General features: G+C 33.8%; 1 protein-coding gene across 30 annotated transcripts in view; it reads left to right on the plus strand.

The window, feature by feature from the left end:
• Positions 1–20,317, plus strand: part of LOC106873196 (dual specificity tyrosine-phosphorylation-regulated kinase 1A) — a 400,225-nt gene that overhangs the window by 322,898 nt on the left and 57,010 nt on the right. Inside the window, exon 1 of one of the 30 annotated variants that reach the window (XM_089352812.1) lies at positions 18,858–19,077. The exons of 28 other annotated variants lie outside the window; for them this stretch is intronic. The gene's annotated coding sequence lies outside the window, so the exon portion shown is untranslated. Of the gene's footprint in view, positions 1–18,857; positions 19,078–20,317 lie in introns of those variants that run through there. One more of the 30 variants, XM_089352806.1, reaches the window with a different exon arrangement.

The raw sequence follows: 20,317 nt of genomic DNA on the forward strand, positions 1-20,317 counted from the left end.
TTATTGTTCTCCATATCAGTGAGGGCCAAATGCACTGCAATCATTATATATGCAATTGTCACTGTCTTGTGTTCTTCTTCCCACTGATTCAGTATCACACTCTGATCATCATAGCTTAGAATATAGATATAAATTTTACTTTCAGTTTTGCTTATTGCAACATATACTTCTTGTCTAGCTTAAACATGTACTTCTTTCATTCACTAATAAACCTGTTGTAGACATGAACATCACTGGCTCGAACCAAACTGTTTATGGTAATTGTACAGAATGTATTATAGGTAATAGCGTAAATTTAGTTTTTCCAACACCAACTTGAGTTTCTGAGGTTTTTTTACCTTTTCCATAGAAAATATAAGCAAGTGTATAATATCAACAATTTCTCAAAACTTTGTATTCAAATTATCGATATATATTCTGGGAACTAACTTTAAAATGTGATTTTTCAAGGTGATTTAACTGATTGAGGGTTATAGATAAGATATTCTTTGTAATTGATTTACCTGGTAATCTACACTAAGATGAGGCAGAATTATTGCAAAAGCATTCATAGAAAAAAATAAATACAAAGCTTAAACTCTTAAGAGACCTTAATACCATCCTTTCTATGTTGTAATATTTAAGTTGAAATTTTACAAAAAAATTTTGGATCTCTTGCAAACATTCCATGGATCTTGGTTTCATGGAAGTAGTTTTCAGAATGCTTGATCCTGTTTGAATTGTTTTAACTGTAGAAAAGTTGTGGTAGGCTAAATGTCCCATTAATGGGAGATTTGTCTTACATTTAATTCATAGCTCAAGTGAAATTAATTAGCAGCTCTATGGACACTTGTTATATATGTTTTGTTTAGTCCTTTGTAGAATCTTTTCTACTCTAGGCACAAGGCTCAAACTTTTTCGGGAGGGGGCCAGTTGATTAGATCGACCCCCAGCATGCAACTGGTACTTAATTTATCGACCCCAAAATTATGAAAGGCAAAGTCAACCTCAGCAGAATTTGAACTCAGAACGTAAGGACAGACTAAGTATTGCTAAGCATTTTGCCCAGCATGCTAATGCTTCTGCCAACTCTCCACCTTTAAAATTATGTAATAATTATTTCTACTCTAGGCACAAGGTCTTGAAAATTTGTGGGGAAGGGGGTTAGTTGATTACATTGATTCCATTGCTCAACTGGTACTTATTTCATCGACCCCAAAAGGATGAAAAGCAATTGGAAATTGAACTTATAACGTAGCAGCAGATGAAATGTCGCTAAGCATTTCACCCAGCATGCTAACGATTCTGCCAGCTCACTGTCTTAGTCCTTTGTAGAATTATCAGAAAGATATGCTTGTAGATGACTAGAGACATAAAAATTAATAGATGCAAATAGTTCCTCTTTATTGTGTTTGTTTTTATCTAAATGTTTTAACACCTTTGTGGTACATGTATTCAAGAGCTATCTTAAAATAATCTTAAGAACTTTATATCTGAAGGATGATAAGCAGTTTGGTATAATTTAATTATAGTCTTTGGATGACATAGCTGCTGTTGACACCCTTACACTGTCTCGGCTAATAAATGAGTTGACTTAATCAGGGAAATCCTATTGAGTGCAATGTTGTTACAAACCCTATTTAAATCTAGTGCATCCAGTGCAAGCTAATCATCTGTCTTATGCCCGAAGTAACTCAATTAGAACTCGGAAAGGTTTTGTCGAAATAAAAATAAAAGAAACCTCTTTCATAAGTCATTACCAAATTCTTTCAAATCATGCTTTTCCAGTAATATCACACACACACACACAAATTGTTATTGTGCTAGCATCATTCAAAGTTAATTGAAGCACATAGATTATGTTATGAAGGAAGAAATAATAAATCTACCACTTAATGATGTATGTTGACCCTGTCAGAAGATATATAATTGTGTATACACAGGTGGTCATTTCACAGCCTCTGCTTCTATTCTTTCCTTTCCCTTCACACAATAACTTTTAGTTCAGTCATTTACTTTTCCTTATGGTTCTTGTTAATCATTGTTAGCTAGCTTTACAGACAACAGTATAGAAAAATTATACCATTGCTGAAATACATTTACCTCTCCTAATGAATGTACTGTGATTTTCAGTGCAAATACTTGTTTGTTTATATTAATACTGTCAGTGCAACCAAGCCCATCAGTCCTACAGTTAAAACTACTTCCAATGGATAGACTGTTCCTGATCCATTAGTTACTGATCCAAAAAACACAACGCTAATGATAAGTCTTAAAATTAAACTATAGATCTTTCTATTTGTAAAAACTCCAGATCAATTCATTGGCTTCCATTACTTTTATTTTGCCACGTTCAGTTATCTTCTTTTAAACAAAGTTATTTTAAGTAAACTGTTTTTTGTTGTAGTTCTTATAAATTGATTTATAGATTTCTAGTTAATTTGCTGATGTCATATTAACCTTCCTCAACTTTCTGCCTTGTTGGCTCCAATTTGTTATTTGTATATGTATTTGTTTTAAAAGTGTAATTCTTGTTTTGCACTTGGTTACTTCAATAACATTAAAATCCAATATAAATAAGGTTTATTTTGTTTTGAGAAACTGACCAAATTTCTGTGTATGCTAGCAACCTGTGATTTTTACATCCGAAGTTGAAGTAATATGAAGTCAAATTAATTACTTGAATACTCTAAAAACTAATAAGTCAAAAATCATTAGCAAGTAGAAATTTATCACCATGTAGAAAATGATATCAGTTTTCTAAATTTACTAATCCACCCAGACCCAGACAATAAAAGATATCAATCAGAATTAAAATTGAGAAAAACCATTGTTTTGTTGAAGTTGGATTTCTGGTTGATCCCGGAATAAAGTAAAGGGAGATAAAATCTCAGTGAACAGACTGTTTTGGTTTTTTTTTTTATTAAAATAACTTGATTGTTGTTAAGTTGGTGTTCGAATATTGATAGAAAATTTTACTTTAGATCACTGTAAAACAGGAAGCTTGTATCATAGAACCAAAGGCAGTATCAAAAGGGTTAAAATGAACATAGCACAGGCAGAAGCTCTTAAAAGTTGTCGTCTCCAATTTGTGAGAAATAGTCTGTTAAATAAGAAAATCAGATCTTGGGTAAATAATCCGAGTGTTATTTAAGTTAATGATTCATAATTTCGTTTATGTCTGTTTTTCTATGCTAGCATGGGTTAGTTGGGTACATATTACTGAGGAAGTATAGAGCTGGAGGACTATTTGTTGGTAGTTACCTGCCAAAACACATCAACGTTTGTTAAGCTCAGCATTTTTACACATCAAAACACAATATAACATTCACACACACCAGATTCATGCAATCTCCATCTACCAAATTCACTCACAAGACATTGATCAGTCTGGAGCTAAAACTTTTTCCCAAGTCTGTTTGAACCTGAAACCATTTAAAATTTATTATTAAATAACTGAACACTCACATGCATTAACTTGAAGTTTTTGGTCAAGATTATTCAGTTAAAACATCTTTGTTATTTAAAACACAGTTTGTGCTAATTATAACAAGATCTCTCAGGTACTCTCACTTGCTGCAATGCAGTGCATTTTTCTGTAGCAGGTGTGCACTTTCTGACTGCCAGTTATTAGATAACCAAAATTGCTGTAGTAATAATATATCATAAAATAGAGAGAAGCTCTGCCTTGAACAAGTAAAATATTTAAAATAATAACATGAATAATCGCACACACAAGCAGCTTTCTTGATTAAGTTTTTTTTTTTTTTCAGCCAGTTCTGCTGCAACGTTGAAAAATACATGTTGAATTATGTTTGGAATATTATTTTTTTTTTTTTTTCACAGATTTTTTTATTATCATTATTATTTTGGTTTATTTTTATCCAAAAATCTCTCTGCACTTTTAATTGCTTTGAAAATCAAAATAAATAAGCAAATAACTAAATAGTCAGCTGTTTGAAATCTTTCAGTAAATAAATTGAAAGCACAGCTGAATGTTCCATTCCTCTTTTAGGATCTAAATATCTCTAATATTAGTCAGCAGACATTCATAAAATTGCTTCAATGCCATGCTACCATATCTGTCCCATCAACACAGAATGTCAAGAATGTATAGTTTGTAGTACACAATTTAGCCTGGAATAGTGTATGAATCAAGAATGCTTGATTTCATTAATAAAACTATTAGCTGGCAATGCAGAATGACTTATAACTTATACACATGTATTTTGTATATATAAAAATAAATTTTATTACCTACATTCATAAAAAAAAGAACTTTATTGAACTAAGAGGGGAAGGGCTTCAGTTGTTGGTAGGAGTTATTTTCCAGTATACTGATGGTAGTTTTGAACAGTTTCTTCCTCCCCCTTACTTTCTCACACTCTCTCTATATATTTATCTATTTGGAGTAAATCTTAAAATTTCTATTTTCTCAAATTAGAAGAAAGACAGATCTAACTTGTTACAGATCTATTCCTATTTTGTTAATGCCCACAAGCGGCTACACACAGAGGGGACAAACAAACGGATTAAGGCGTTTTATATCGACCCCAGTGCATAACTGGTAGTTAATTTATCGACCCCAAAAGGATGAAAGGCAAAGTTGACCTCAGCGGAATTTGAACTCAGAACGTAGCGACAGACAAAATACCGCTAAGCATTTCGCCCGGCGTGGTAACGTTTCTGCCAGCTCACCGCCTTACAGACCTATTCCACTATTCTAATGGATGTTTTTTTGTTTTTTTTTTTATTTACCATGAATTTCATTTGAATAAATCTGAAAAAATGTTAATGAATCATTTCTATAATACAAGTCTTTTTTTTATTATTATTATTATTTTAGGAGTAGGAAAGTGGTGTTGGACCTAAAGAATCTACTTCTAGACTTGACTCACAATTAATTTAAGTTTCCATTTAAGAAGCACCAATGGCCACGAAGTTATGGTGCTGGATGACTATCAACTTGACCCTCTGTTCAAATCTTGTTGCTGTTCATTGAGTTATGCCTTTGAGGTAGGCATAACTCTGCATGCTTCAGTTTGTCTGAATGACAACAGGTTTTCTTACCCTCTTATCTCACAGTTGGTTGGTTAGCTGTGGGGAAAGCCATTCGGCTGTTAAGCAAATGCTGCAACAAAAACTATCCTTCACATGCTTGCGTGTAAAGCTGCAACAACAATAAAAAAAAAAGTGCAGGTTGACATTTTCTTAAAAGTACAAGAGTTGGGATTGTTTTTAATACTTCATAATGGTTTCTCAAACATTAACTATTAACCTTTTAATGTTAAGTGTGAAAGTGAATCCAACTCAATACTATATAATTCACTGAACTCTTCATTAAGTTCCAGAAGTAACAATATAGAAGAAATATGGAAGACATTGTTTGATGTTCTATCTAGTGCTGGTAGCAGTTTATGATGGGGTGTTGCATATGCAATCTAATATTTCGGTGACATAGTTTTGCTATGGAAGCAGATTCGGTTACTGTAGGAAATTGGTTAAAGCACACTGGTCTTTAGTTCCATAAAAAGATCAATGTCCTCAATACTATTTTGTGTTGTAAATGTAAACATTTTAGATGAAATCTCTGCAGATAGTTAAACTTGGGTTTTTAAATGGTAGTGTTACTGTATAATTTGTATGGAGTTCTATAAATGAACTATTTCACATTCTGTGTTCCAGATAAAATTTGGAACCTTTTAAGAGGAGAATGTCAAACAGCAGATGATCTACTCTTTTTATTTTCGGTTTTGCTTTCTTTCTAAAAAGTTTGGAGCAAAAAAAAATTATTATTAAATGAAAATATTGTTTAAATCCTTCTTCAGTTTAACTGGATCTTACTTTCTAAAAGTTTCCATTTTGAGATAAATTTCCTTATATACTGATGTTTAAGTCCATGAAGATAGTAACTTCTAAAATATGATTCCAGATTTAATTAAAGTATCTCCCTCGTTGACAAGTCTGTGCCATAGAACATGTACACTGCAAAGTGGTTTCAAATTAAAATTCATCTTCTGTATGACCCTATATTTTCAGAAGGTAAAAGAAAAATAAACTATTAAAAATTCGACTCCTGATTTTGCAATGTATTAGTATTATAGCTAGTTGTTTTGTTGGGTTTTTTTTTTTTTTTAGACATATAGAAGAATTTTTTTTTTACATTCCTGTTTCCTATATGAACAAGTAATTGTTTTCTAAACAAAATGTGAACTTTCCTTGAGAAATCTTACCAAGCTAACAATAACAAAGCTACATGAATCCTATTCCATTGTTCTCCGGTATAGAGTAAATGCAAATCTTTTGTTATTCCATTTTGAATTATTTTTTTTTCTTCTTCGTATATTATGAAACTATTCGAAGACCAAATATACCATTGCCTTTTGTTGATGTGTTTGTGCTGTTAGTCCACTTGGACAGGGTGACGGTGGAGACTACTATTATTTTAATACATTACATACACCAGCAACACAGATAATTTCTCACATAACAAAAGCCTTCTGCATTGTTGTTTAATTACGTAAAATGCTTAGCTGGTTCGATAGGACGGTACTGAAGTTTTCTTAACATAGAACCATGTAACCACTTGTTTCTTCTATTAATGGTACATCACACAAATAGTCATTATACACCTTTTGAAGAAAGAAGTGCAAATGGTGTATTAAATCAGTGTTAGAAATAATGTCCCCATGTTGTTGTGTTTATCTTTAGTTTCCCTGATCATTTGCTTTTTGTTTACTATCGCATTTCGTTTCGGTTTCATATTAAATATAGTTTATATTAGCCGAATGAACCTGTTGAAATTTGTTTTAATTTCAAGAATTCCACTTAAATAATTTTTTAACACACGCATGCATATATATATATATTATATGTGATTCCAAACAGGATTTTAAGTTCACTTAAACTCCTGCTTTTTCAATTTAAAGAGAACTCAAAAAATGCACGTTTTAGATAGATAGATAGACTATGTATAAGTAGTTAGTTGCAAAGGCATATTGCAGATGACTACAATCCAGTCGCTGTCCATGGGGTGCCATTCTTAATAAAAACATCGTCATTACAACCACAAACGCAATTTTTTTTTTTTTTTTTTTTTTACTTTCATATCTCAGCTGGTTTTGTGTTGTGTTAACAGTTAGCCGGTCTACTGAGTCGGTTAATTGTCTGTCTGGGTGGGTTGGAAATGATGTAAATCAAAAATCGATTTTCACTTTACGGGTGACACAGTCATCGGGTTTTTAATTCTCAACAAGTTCCACAGTTATTTGTTTACCAGTGATTTTGGTAAACATTCGACCCCTTATGTCATTTCTAATTTGCTCGATTGATGGATGATATAAGCTTTTTTATCGTTGACTATCTGCATGTAGAAAACATCTGATTTTTCACTACAAACATTTGTTTATTTGTTTGTTAATATAATGTAACTTGGTTAAATGTATATAGATAACTCTTATATTATAGCTATTGTGATTCTTTCAATTTTTTTTTGTTCATCTTAGCTCACACACACACACATATTCTGTCTCTTTGTATGTCATGTATGATTTATTTTTCTTTGTCTTTCGCCGTTTCTCTCGTTTCATTTATCTCTTTATTCTCGTATTCTAATGTCATTACCAGCCGTACTTCGTAAATGTTGACTTACGTCTGCTCTCTCACTCTCTCCCTTTCTATCCATCTATTTCGCTCTTGTCTTTCTTTCTCTCTCTCCATTCTTCTCTCCCTTTCTTTCTTTCTTTCTCGGTAGCAACAATACATTCGAAGGTTAGGGAGTGAAAGTAGGCAAGGGGATCTGAGGAAAGGAGAATCAATTACTCTTCTCCACATGCAACTCGATTAGTGATATTATTACGAAATTAGCCTGCACTTTCAAGTGCGTACTCGTACACTAAACATGACTGGTTTTGTTTGCTGGCCTTATTTATTTATTTCCCTCTCATTCTCTCTCTCTCTCGTCACAATGTCCAGTATATTTTTCTCTCCCTCTCAACTTTTTCTTTTGTAGTTTTCAGCTCTCGTCACCGCCATTTTGTTTTCTTTTCCCCAATCTTCTTCGCCGTTTCTCTCCTTTGCCTCTTTCGTCGTCTCTTACTCTATCTCTATTTTCCTCCCCCTCTCTTTCTAATTCCACACTTTCTCACTCTCTCTGTCTCATCCCCTTCCTCTCTCGCTCCCCTTCACTCTTTCTTCTCCTCCTCCTCCTCTCCCTCCCTGCGCGTGCTTCTCGCTGCTATTCCAGCCTCCTTCTCATTGCTGCTGGCCTATTTTTAGCAGTTCCACACAGCAACAAGCTAGGTTGATTGACGTCACTGACAGCCCATTGGTGGAGCTGCGAGGTCAGAGGTGGCTGTCTTGTGACTCATACACCCAGCATTCTTTGAGTGCAATTTGAACATGTGACCTAAATGTAACACGAAGGATCTAATCTTTCTTGTCCAGCCTCAAAAGCCCTTCGAAGGAGAAGAGAGAGAGGGAAAGAAGCATGTCATGTGCAATATTTCTCTCACCTGAAAATTCTCGCATATTCTGTTCTTTTTCTCTCCCTCTTATATTCCATTGTCTCTTTCTCTTTCTCTCTCATCTCCGGCCTACTATCAATCTTTCTAATTTTTTATTTTTTTTTATTTTTACCCTTTGACTCGTAACTTGGGGAATTTCCTGGTGTCATCATTACCAAGCAACCAGTTTAGGCATTTTTATAGAAATTCCAAAAAGATAGCACGTGCACATCCTGACTCCACGTCGGATCTTCCTCCACACTTTTCCTCCACTCTCCCCTACAAAATCTATGTCTTGACCAATTTGTCTCTAGTTTCAAAGTCTACTAATAATCCCGTCTTTGGAGTCGTGTTTGAGTGTGCGGTGTATAACTTATACACCACATATTTCTGAAATTTTATTAACACACAACTTTTAACTGATACTTCAGCGTGTGTGTGTGTGTTTTGCGTGTATAAACATATAGTAAGAAAGGAGTTCGCATCGCAACAGTGTCTCGTATTTATTTATTTATTTATTCGACCCCCACTGCGTAGCACTTTCGGACAACGTCTTCTACTCTAGCCCTAAGGATAACCAATGTCTTTGGGCGTAAAATTAGCGAACGAAATTGTGCGGAAGCGCGCTGAATATGTTGATGTGTCTTATTCTGTTATTACCCACAAGGGGCTAAACATAGACGGGACAGACAAAGGGATTAAGTCGATTACATCGACCCCAGTGCGTAACTGGTACTTAATTTATCGACCCCGAAAGGATGAAAGGCAAAGTCGACCTCGGCGGAATTTGAACTCAGAACGTAACGGCAGACGAAATACTGCTAAGCATTTCGCCCGGCGTGCTAACTTTTCTGCCAAGCTCGCCGCCTTACTGTGTTCATACTCGTGTTTATATGTATCGGTACCAAGTTAGGTTCCTTTATTTCAACAGTAACTTTGCATTTTGATAAAACAAGTACTAGATCGATATGATCAACTGAAACCTTTCAGTCGCAGTCAATGACTAGAACCAATAAAAGTGCATATATAGTATATTGTGAGGGCGGGGGTCAAGTTGGATTACCTAATACTAAATAAACCATGATATGAAATTGCAACCGTTCTATTTTACATTTAGATTTAGGACAAGTTAACCGCAGGGACAACAACACCTGGATTGTATGTCGAGAACTGTAGATGTAAGCATTAGTAATATGGTTTAGAAGTTCACGACAACTATCTGATTTTAGGTTTGATCCTACACTGTATGCCACCTTCAGCACTTGTTATCTTTCATTGTCTTGGATCCACCAAATTTTTTTTTAATTTTTATGTAAGGTTTGTAGACAGAACGGAAGGACTGTTCATGCGTGGTAGAATTAATCTATCAACCAGTTGGGCACCACCGTCTGGTCCTTGGTTAACACATTTGAGCCCAAGTATGTCTTGTCTTGGAGACAACTTCCTACCACATTTAAGGCATTGAAAAGGGTCATGGATACTGCCTTTTCTCAGCTACTTTATTTCTGTCTGTTTCGTCATTTTAGAATTACAGTTACCTGGCTGTGAGATTTGCTTTTTCATATCGTTGCTGTTATGCAAAAGTGTCGTAAACATTGCTTTTTCAGAAAACGAAAAAATAATTTCACCATTCCATTTTTTTTTTTACATTAGCAACAGTTTCAGCTTAACAATAATGCTTTGGTGGGTACATAAAATCGTAATTCCATGCATGTATGATATTTTCAGTCAGAAATAGTTTTGCAAAACTGTTGTATGTGGGGCTTACTACACTTTTGAAAAATGCTAAACTGTTGTACTTCACTTTGACAATTTTCATCTGGAGCAGCTGGAGATACGATAGTTTGACCATAAGAACTGGCTATTGCAAGCAAAATTAAATATTGAAAAGAAAAAAACCTCATTTGGCTAAATTTGAACATACGACAGTTTAACATAATAGTAACGATATATGCAGATGCATGTGTAATCCTCCGAACAAGGCTTTTAGACTGCATTTACACCACCAAAAAAAAAAACTAGGCTCTGAGGAAACTTGTGGCTTGCAGTGACAAGAATCAAATTAATCAAATTTGAGTAAGTTTATATCATAATATGAGTCTCCCCATGGCATATGGAGATTGTTCAAATTTGCAAACTGTATCAACTATCTCTCAACAGTATAGAAACTTATCTAAATTCTCAAAGTTTGTTTGCTAGAGTTTAGCACCACTACTTCCATTTTTGAAAAGGTTGTTCTTTTCCCTATATAAATTATTTCTAGTTTTAACCGATTAGAACGTCTGTGTCAACTAACCTTGCCTTTTTATTAATTTATGCATTGTTCAATGTTTACCTCTGGTTATACAGATCTCATCTTGATTGATTAAATGCTATCATGCTCACCATATTTACTATGATAGCACATTACTTTTCTGTTGAAGAAAGTTTACTTGCAATATAAACTATTTAACAGGAACAATTAAACTCCTATCCCTTCAAAATAGTCTGGTTTATCTCCTTTTTTGGTGGAAGTGATTCACTGATACATAAATGCTATTTTGTGATAAATGAACCTGAAATGTGTAGTTAGGTCACTAAATTAAAAGAGGACTACTAGGTGATTACAGTTTCTCATTAACAACTCATTAATGCAAAAGAGTTTTGACAAGTCTTGCTAATTTTAAACCCTACAACCATGTCTGAACTTGTTTGCTTCTAGTAGAATAACAATCAATAGGTCTTTGGTGCATAACTTGGAGAGAGTTACCTTAAACATAAAAATCAGATGATTACTTGTTATTCTTTCTTTCAGATTTCCTCTTTCCCTCTGTTTCTTTCTCTTCATCTTTTCATTCTTCATCCCTTTTTCATTTTCTTACTTCCTGAAAATCCATAATGAAAAAGAGCCTGTTTTTATAACATGTTTGAAAGAAAAATTGCTCCCTGTTTACACTGTCATATAAACACACAGATATATATATATATGTGCGTGTGTGGTGTGTATGATTATTAAAGAGTTCTGATGTATGTCATTTCTTTCCTTTGAGTCCTATTTATAGGTAGGTAAACTAGACCTGTGAGAGGGAAGCATTTTGCAATGTCAGAAAAGAGATTTTAAAACTGTATAGAAGTAGAAAACTGCTGCTATCATTCTGAATGGCAGAACAGAATATATTTTCAGACTATATATATGATGCATATGTTGAAAGTGTGATGATGCATAGCAGTTAAATTTGGTCAGCAGAATCAAAGAAAAGAATTTTCATCTGTTGCATGACAAACAGAACTTGTGCAAATGAGTTGAGAACACAATTGGGTATTGGCTGCTGGCTGCAGAACTTGGTGTTTGTGCTTGTGTGAACATGTAATGTAAATAAATGATGTTTGCTAGATGATCAAGTAGCATGACATTGTAGTAGAAAGCAAACAGGGTAGAGATGAGCTTTAAAAACATGATTTAGGAGTTAGCTAGATCTGCCTTTAGATACTTCTTGTCTAAGGTTAGGGTTCCTCCCTTCCTCTCACTAGTTTCAGGCACTGTGAAAAGAGTTGTGGGTACTGCCTTTCCTCTTGACAAAGTCTTAGAAAAGATACAGAGATAGCTGTATATTTAATTTTTTACTTGCTTAAGTCATTAGATTGCAGTCATGATGGGGAACCACCTTGAAAGGCTTTAGTTGTAAAAATTGACCCCTGTACCTATGTTTGTAAGTCTGATCCTTATACTATCAGTCTCTTGCAAAACTGCTAAGTTACAGGGATTTAAACAAGCCAACATTGTTTGTCAAGTGGTAGTGGGAGGTAACAAAAGCAGGGCTCCAATACGGTCTTTGTCTACCAAATTTATTCATGATGTATTGAACATCCCAAGGTTGTAGTAAAGACATTTGCTCAAGGTGTGCATGGAGTAGAACTGAACCTGAAACCACCTAACTGCAAAATGAGCTTCTTAACCACACAGTCATGCCCCTTCTGTATATTGATTTATGCATGTGGTCAGTGTATTTCTTTACGAATCTGAAGTGCTGGATTATTGACCATACAGTCAAGAATTCAAAACATAGTTAGCACTGTCCTTTGGCCAGGAATATTATACCACTTTACCTCAGTCCACCTGGCTGCTAACATTGTAGTCTCACAGTTGCAGCATATATTAATTTTAGTTGTAGCAAGATGAATACTCTCTGTTTAGCAATGAAAGCACCATGCTTTTACTAGTTTAATTTTACTTTTTTTTTTCTTCTTTTTAGGCTTATCAAATAATTTATTTAGTGTAGCAGCTGTTTCTCAGCATTTACATGAGATAAAAGCCAGTAGAGTATTTGACAAAATACACTAGAGCGTCTAACAAAATGCTTGGGTCAATAAAATATGGTACCAGTCAAAAATAAAGATGTGGTCTTGTGCCGAAGTCAGAAAATCATTATGTAAAAAAAATAAATGATTTATATTTTTATTTTATCTCCAATAAGCATTTGAATTATATCAGTTTCCAGTTACTCAGTTTATGCCTGTCTACTCCAGTGAATCAAATTTGTATCAGCTGAAATTGCTATGGTCATTAAGTCTTGGTTCAGAACTTCTGTTCAACTAATTCTAGCCCACCCTTTGTAACCAACACAAAATAAACACTTTTTTTAAGCACACCCCAGTTTGTTGGGTCTCCATTTACATTTGGAACCAGTTTTAGAAATCATGTTCTGTATTTTGTGTTCTAGGTGCATTCCTTTCCATGTAGGATACCTGAACATTTGCAGTGTGTGTGTGTGTGTGGTTTTTTTAAAATGTTTAAATCATCCAAATGGAAAACATTTACCAAACCTTTTTCAAATCCTAATCAGTCTGATCACTGGCTTTACAAATCCTTATACATCTATTTGTTGGACGTCTACATGATTTCTCATTACAAACATGTTTGTTAAAGGTTTGATAACTTTTATTCCATAGGTCCTCAAACAACTAATTATTCAGCCATGATTTTGTTTACATTTTTTGCAACAAATGTGGTACAGAACTTGATCAAGAATCACACCAACAATAGCTCCACTCTTGTGCATTTATCCAAAATGGATTTTCAGCCTTTCAGTTGATGAGTATTTTGTTTGGACATAAAGGAGAGTGGTGTTCAACTGATATTGCTGAAGCTTTGTGCATACAAGCATCCTTTGTCATATAAGGCTTATTTATTTTTGTACTAATTTATTGTGTAACTCTGCTGTTAAGATATTCAGGATAATATTTTAAATTTTCATTTGCAAAATATCATTTGATATTTTAATTAGAAATAGTCAAGTGTTGTAACAAATTCTTACCCCTTAATATTCTAATGAAGCCATTTGAGTAAATTCTTTTGAGCTTGTAGAAATATTTGGTTTATCTGCCATGAAGTATAAAAACACAAGCTGGAGACCCACAAAATTCACTGAATGAATAACTATAAGTTTTTAAATGCTTCATTTGTGTGGTGATGTCTTGACTATGGATGATAATAATTAAAATATACCTATTTTAAATTGAAACTCTCTATTGAGGGACATTTGAGCTATTATATGTGGTGTTTCAAGCACCCAGTTTTCATATTTTATTAAGCATAAAACTTAATTATGGTATTATGAGTTATGAGAAATATGACTTACCCAGAGAAATTAAATTCTTTGCAAAGCCATCAGAATTTTTGTTTTTGTTTCTTACATAGAAAAGTAAAAATTGCTGGTGTGCCTCTTTAATGGACAAAGAATTTTATTAGAATGCATTGCCAAAAAAAAACCCAGAGTGCTCTGAGATCAATTGATTTGTTTTTGCAAATCAACGCTGCAACTATTGATAAGAATTTAGTATACCAACTAAATTCCAAAATGTGTAACACTAAGTCAATATTTGTTTTGAAGTGGGGTTTTTTTTACTCATTGAATGTCTATTTTATTTTCTGTTTAAAAAATATGATCTAAAATAATGTGGCTTAACAGTAAATATATTTCAGATGAACTCATTATAGGGTTTACAAACTCACAGTTGATACAAGTCCTACTCAGGCTCATGCATGATAGAATTAGCTCAGACAAAACGCAGTTTTGACTTTGTACCATAATTTTGATGGTACTGTTGTTGCTCATTAGACATTCAATTGTTAAGTGTGAATAAATAACTTTTGTGAATTGTTTAGCTTATGCAAGAGGGAAATAATCACCATGAAAATTAACAATAAGCAGCGTAAGTGCTTTAGCTGTAATCTACAGCCAAGGTATCTATCTACCAAGCTTTAACCAGAACATTGAAACTTCCACAAAGATGTTCAGTAATGGATGCCTATAAGAACTTTTCAAAATTAATGACCAGTTCATATTTACTGTCAATGGAAGACAACAAAGTAAGTTTGAAAGCCTCAAGTTGCAAGTTTTAGTAAGACCTAAAAGTAAATATAGCTATGGGAACAATGTTAATCAGAAGCCTGGGCTAAAACTACTTAGAGGTACAAATCAAAGAAAATAACATTGATTACCCTAGCTATACTGGATGAATTTAGGATTTCAGATACTTAAGGAATATATTTAATCTTAGAGATAAAGTTAGTTGTCAGCATAATAGACAAGGATTAAGAGAAATGGTGTAAAGGTTAACGGAATTTTGTTCCTAATTCAAAGATTTTCTTTGAAATTGTTTGCCACCATGTTTGTATGATTCTGCAAATTTGAATAATTACATAATTCATTACAACGGTATGTCTGTTATAGCTGGACTCCTTTTCCATCGTCAGTTACTTCATTATAATAAGATTGTTACTTGAGAGTAGATATGGTTTACTTACTACCATACCTAAATCTGCTTCCATATTTGCAAATGTAATATTTGAAAATTGTTTTCTATGTACACGCTTAAGCCCATTGCTCCTAAAGGAGCATAGGTCATCAGTTCTCTCTCGTTCTTGACTCTGGGCTGTCTTCTCTACTTCTCTCTACTTGGATCCCTGATTTTTTAGCTCTGCCTCAATATCCTATATGTTCCCCGGAGGGAAGGCCTTATTCTTCCAGGTGTTGTCAGTTTTGGATTGTTACTGATGCTTCTAGAATTGTTGGTCTTACATAATAAACCCATACTTATCTCTGAGGTTTTACAAACATAGTTGGAGTTAACTGAAAGATAATTATCCACTGCTTCTCTAAGTGTACTTCGATATGACACATTATCAGTGGATCAGTTCCAGTCACATGGCCCTGTTTCATCCCACTGCAAAGTACATCAAGCAAGTGTCCTCCACCATTGCTTAAATCTTGCAAATATAAAAAAGGTATATGCTAAATACAAAAGTAAATTTTGTTGACATAAAATTCAGTGTGAAGATGGTATAGACTTCTTTTTTTTTTTTTTTATCATTTTCCAAAGCTCCTGTCCCCTTTCTCCAATCACAATGAAGAGCTGGTTAGAGAACTTGAACCTGAAGATTCTAAAAATGTGACAATGAGTAAACCTGCAACTGATTTCATATCCATTTCCCTTTATTTCTGAGATACAACATTTAAAACTTATTTTTATTTTACTCTTTTTCTTTTCTTTTCTTTTTTTCTTCTATATGATTCTTATAAAGCATATTTCCTGGTTTTTGAAGTAATTTAGAAATCTTATCACATTTCTTCTCTTCGTCATATTTATATTTCATTTACATTAGTTTATTAAGCATCATGTTGCATGCACACAAACGGAAGATTATTTTCAGCATAGCTGTAGTCCTGCTTTTTTTTTTTTTTTTTTTTTTGCTAACCAAATGATAAGATGGACTTCCACTTAATAACTTTCATTCATAATCTTACTTAGTTCTTATATTATGAATCATTTTGAAATGAATGTAATATCCAACTTCTGATTTTTAACTTACAGGTTGCCTTTTATGAATCATAACTGGAAATCTGTTCTTGATTGGCAGTAGATCTTGTTTCAAAGCATTCAGAAATAACTTCTTTAAAAATGTTTCTCCACAAAATCTTTTGGTTTTCAGCATTTGTTGGCAATATACTTCTAGCAGTATTACACTTGTCTTTACTTCGAATACCTCATGAATTTTGCTTTATTGAAGTTATCAATATGTAATGTAGAAATGCCTACAGAACCAGGAATTTTTGTAAATAGCCTAGTTAGCGAAAGCCAGTCTCAAACTGTTCTGCTTCTACCACCAGCCTTGATTAATGCCTGCCTTGTGTCATATTCCATTCATCCACACTTGCTAAACATTTGTATATCATCATCATCATCATCATCATCATCATCATCATCATCATCCTTCTTCTTTAGTGAAAGTTTCCCTTCTGGTATGTGCTGAGACACTTTCTATTTATACTCCTCTTACTATGTAACTGCTAAGTTATTTACTGATGCATTAGGTCTGAATAGTTGACATATTTTTATAACTTTTGGTTAGATCAAGAGTTCTTAGCAATTTTCATGGTTGCTGACAGTGAAGAAGTGAACAAACTTATAAATAAATAAATAAAAGGAAAGTTTTAGTTTCTTTAACACTTTCTAGGAATACTAAACTAAATGTGTTTTTCTGTTCTGTTTAAAAAAAAAAGAAACAGGATATATATACTCTCTCTCTCTCTCTCTCAACTCAGAAGGTATCTGTTGCAGTCCCCCACCAACATTCCAACAGCTGTACTGCTGTTGTAGAAACATGTGGTAGAGAAGTGCAGCCAGTGCTAAATTAAATATCAACTGGTGCACTGATGGAATAAAACTGACAGTAATTGGTTAGTTGGTCAGTAAACTTTAAATAGGTATTTAGTTTCATACTTACACTTCTTACAGAATCTGTTTACTTTTCCTCAATTAAAAAAGGCAAACTATTTAAACAGCTTCTTTATTTAATTGTTGTAGCCAAATTCATGTTTCAGAACATTCAGGTGTGTCCTTGGTTTTCATTTTATGTAAAATGTGAAACCAATTTCTTGAGTCCTACTAGTTTAAATACTGGGGTCCCTCCATCAGCCCCAATCAACCTCAAAGCCAAAAAGCAAAAAATGAAATAATAATCTTTATACACAAAGCCTGATATTTTGTTGGGGAGAGGGTCTAGTTGATTACATCAACTCCAAGGCTCAACTGCTACTTATTTTATCAACACTGAAAGAATGAAAGACAAATTCAACCTTGGCTACATTTGAACTCAGAACACGAAGCCAAAAGAAATATTGCAAAGCATTTTGTCCTCTGCGCTAATGATTCTGCCAGCTTGCCTCCTTAATAATAATAATAATCCTTTCTACTCTAAGCACATGGCATAACATTTGGTGGGAAAAGGTTAGTCAATTGCTTTAACCCCAGTGCTCAACCTGTACTTATTTTATTGACCCTAAGTAGATGAAAGGCAAAAGTAACCTCAGCAGAAATTGAACTCAGTACGTAAAGACAGATGAAATGCTGCTAAGTAGTTTGTCTGGTGTGCTAATGACTCTGCCAACTTGCCACTTTAATAATAATAATAATAAAAATAATAATAGATATGTTAAAAACAAAGAAAATGGCATAATCATGTGAATCAGCCTCAATGTATTAATGTTACACTTTTCATTAATTCCAGAGCATTGAAAAGTGATACAAACTCCTATCTACACTTGAACCTAGAACAATGCATTTAATCCTGTACTCTGTCTCTTCTTCCAATTATGAATATTGATTTCTTATGTAGAAATGTAGCAGCTCCCTCATTTGTTCATATCAACATTTAACATCTGTTTTCCATGCTGGCATGGGTTGGACTACTTGACAGAAACTGGCAAGGCCAGTGGCTGCACTAGGTTCCATAGTCTGTTTTGGCTTGGTTTCTATAGCTGGATGCCCTTCCTATGCCAACCACTTTACAGAGCGTACAGGGTGCTTTTTACATGGCACCATCATCATATAAGCTTTAATTAATACAATTCAAGTACATAAAACATTTATATACTTGTTAGATGTCACATAAAAAACACCCAGTTCATTCTGTAAAGTGGTTGGCCTTAGGAAAGGCATCCAGCTGCAAAAACCATGCCAAAACAGACAATGGAGTTTGGTGCAATTCTCTGGTTTGCCAGCTTCTGTCAGCATGGAAGATGGATAGATGTATTACAATGATGATTTGAACATTTATAACTGATTTGTGATAGAACAGATAAAATGGAGTACTGTACATACAATTCCTGCCTTTCTCAAGAACATTAGCATCAAAAATGAAGCAAAATCACTTCAACCTGGAATAGAATAAACATCATAGACTTGAATCTTGTTACTAAAGTGTTGTGTGTTGTTGTGAAACCATTTGAAAATATTTACTATTATGTATCCTGTATTACATATATTTACTATTATGTAGCCTTTTCCTTTTTGCCCTTTTTTTTTCTCTCTCTCTTTTTTCTGTCTTCCAAGTTACTCAGCAACCTTACTGGTGCCTGTGGCACAAGAAAAGGTACCCTGTACACTCTGTGAAGTGGTTTGCATTATGAAGGGCATCCAGCCATAGAAACCTTGTCAAAGCTGACACTGGAGATTGGTGTAGCCCTACAGCTTGCTGGATCCAACCCATGCCAGCACTGAAAAACAGACATTAAATGATGAAGATGATGATGATGATGAGGCTACTTCTGTTGTAATATCACTTTTACTCACTTGTGTTGTGTATTAATCTGTTTACTGTAATATAAAAAACCTTCAGTCAAGTTGGGTTTTTAACATCAACTGAGATGTCTTTGCCTTGTGGAAGATGAGTAACCCATTGGTAGTCATGAAAGAGGCAGATAGAATGTCTCATGGTCTTTCTCTTCTGACTCTGCTTTCTGGATAAAAACCCCACCAAGATCATCAACTTTGATTTTCATCTTTCTGAAGTCAATTAAGAATGAAATACTTAGCAGTATTTCACCCGTCGCTACCATCTGAGTTCAAATTCCGCCAAGGTCAACTTTGCTTTTCATCCTTTCAAGGTTGATAAATTAAGTACCAGTTGCATACTGGGGTCGACCTAATCGACTGGCCTCCTCCCCAAAAATTTCAGGCCTTGTGCCTAGAGTAAAAAGAATATTGTTAGATACTTGTTTGAGAGTAGTTTATATTTTGAGAATGTATGCGTTTATGAAGAATTTTTCTCAGGAAATTACACTTAAATCTGTTTGTTGTACACGGACTCTCTGATATGGGACTTGCATTTTCTTGAAATTATTCTGGAGATTTGTTAAATCAGTGTCTGTTTCTCTTTTGGCAAACAGATCGGTGATTAATGATACTTTGATTCAGCACAATTGTAGTAAAAAAAAGGTCTTCCCATTTCTCAGAAAATTCTTTCAACCCTTCTAAGTCAAAAGCTAGTGATGTTTTGAAGTACCATTTTCACAAGTTACAAAAATAGTAGGAATGCTATTGTTTAACATTTTGTTTTAAAAAAAAAGCTCGGGTCTTAATAGACAAAGAAACTCTATTTACTTATAAAATTAAAAATAACTCTCCAAACATCTGGATCTTTTTAGATTTTTTTGCCATTTTAGGAGATTTTTCAATTTCCTGTGATTATGCAAAACCAGAAGAGAAATCAGTAATGAAGTTAAAATAAATAAAGACGAGTTTGTCTTTGACTTAAAGGAGATACGATGTAGTGTACAGTTTTTAGGGGTTTTAGTCACTTATTTTTGTTTTTGTTTTTTTTTTCTTATTAGATTTGTTGTTAATTTAAAACTAATTAAACAGCTTCTTCAGCTTACATTTAAAATATTAGCTTTCTTCCTCCTTCATTTTCTCTCTCTCTCTCTCTCTCTCTCTCTCTCTCTCTCTCTCTCTCTCTCTCTCTCTCTCTCTCTCCACACACACACACACTTATAATTTTGAAAAATTAATAG

Source organism: Octopus bimaculoides, chromosome 5 (assembly GCF_046866305.1).
Source record: "Octopus bimaculoides isolate indiv1 chromosome 5, ASM4686630v1, whole genome shotgun sequence".
Lineage (NCBI taxonomy): Eukaryota > Metazoa > Mollusca > Cephalopoda > Octopoda > Octopodidae > Octopus > Octopus bimaculoides.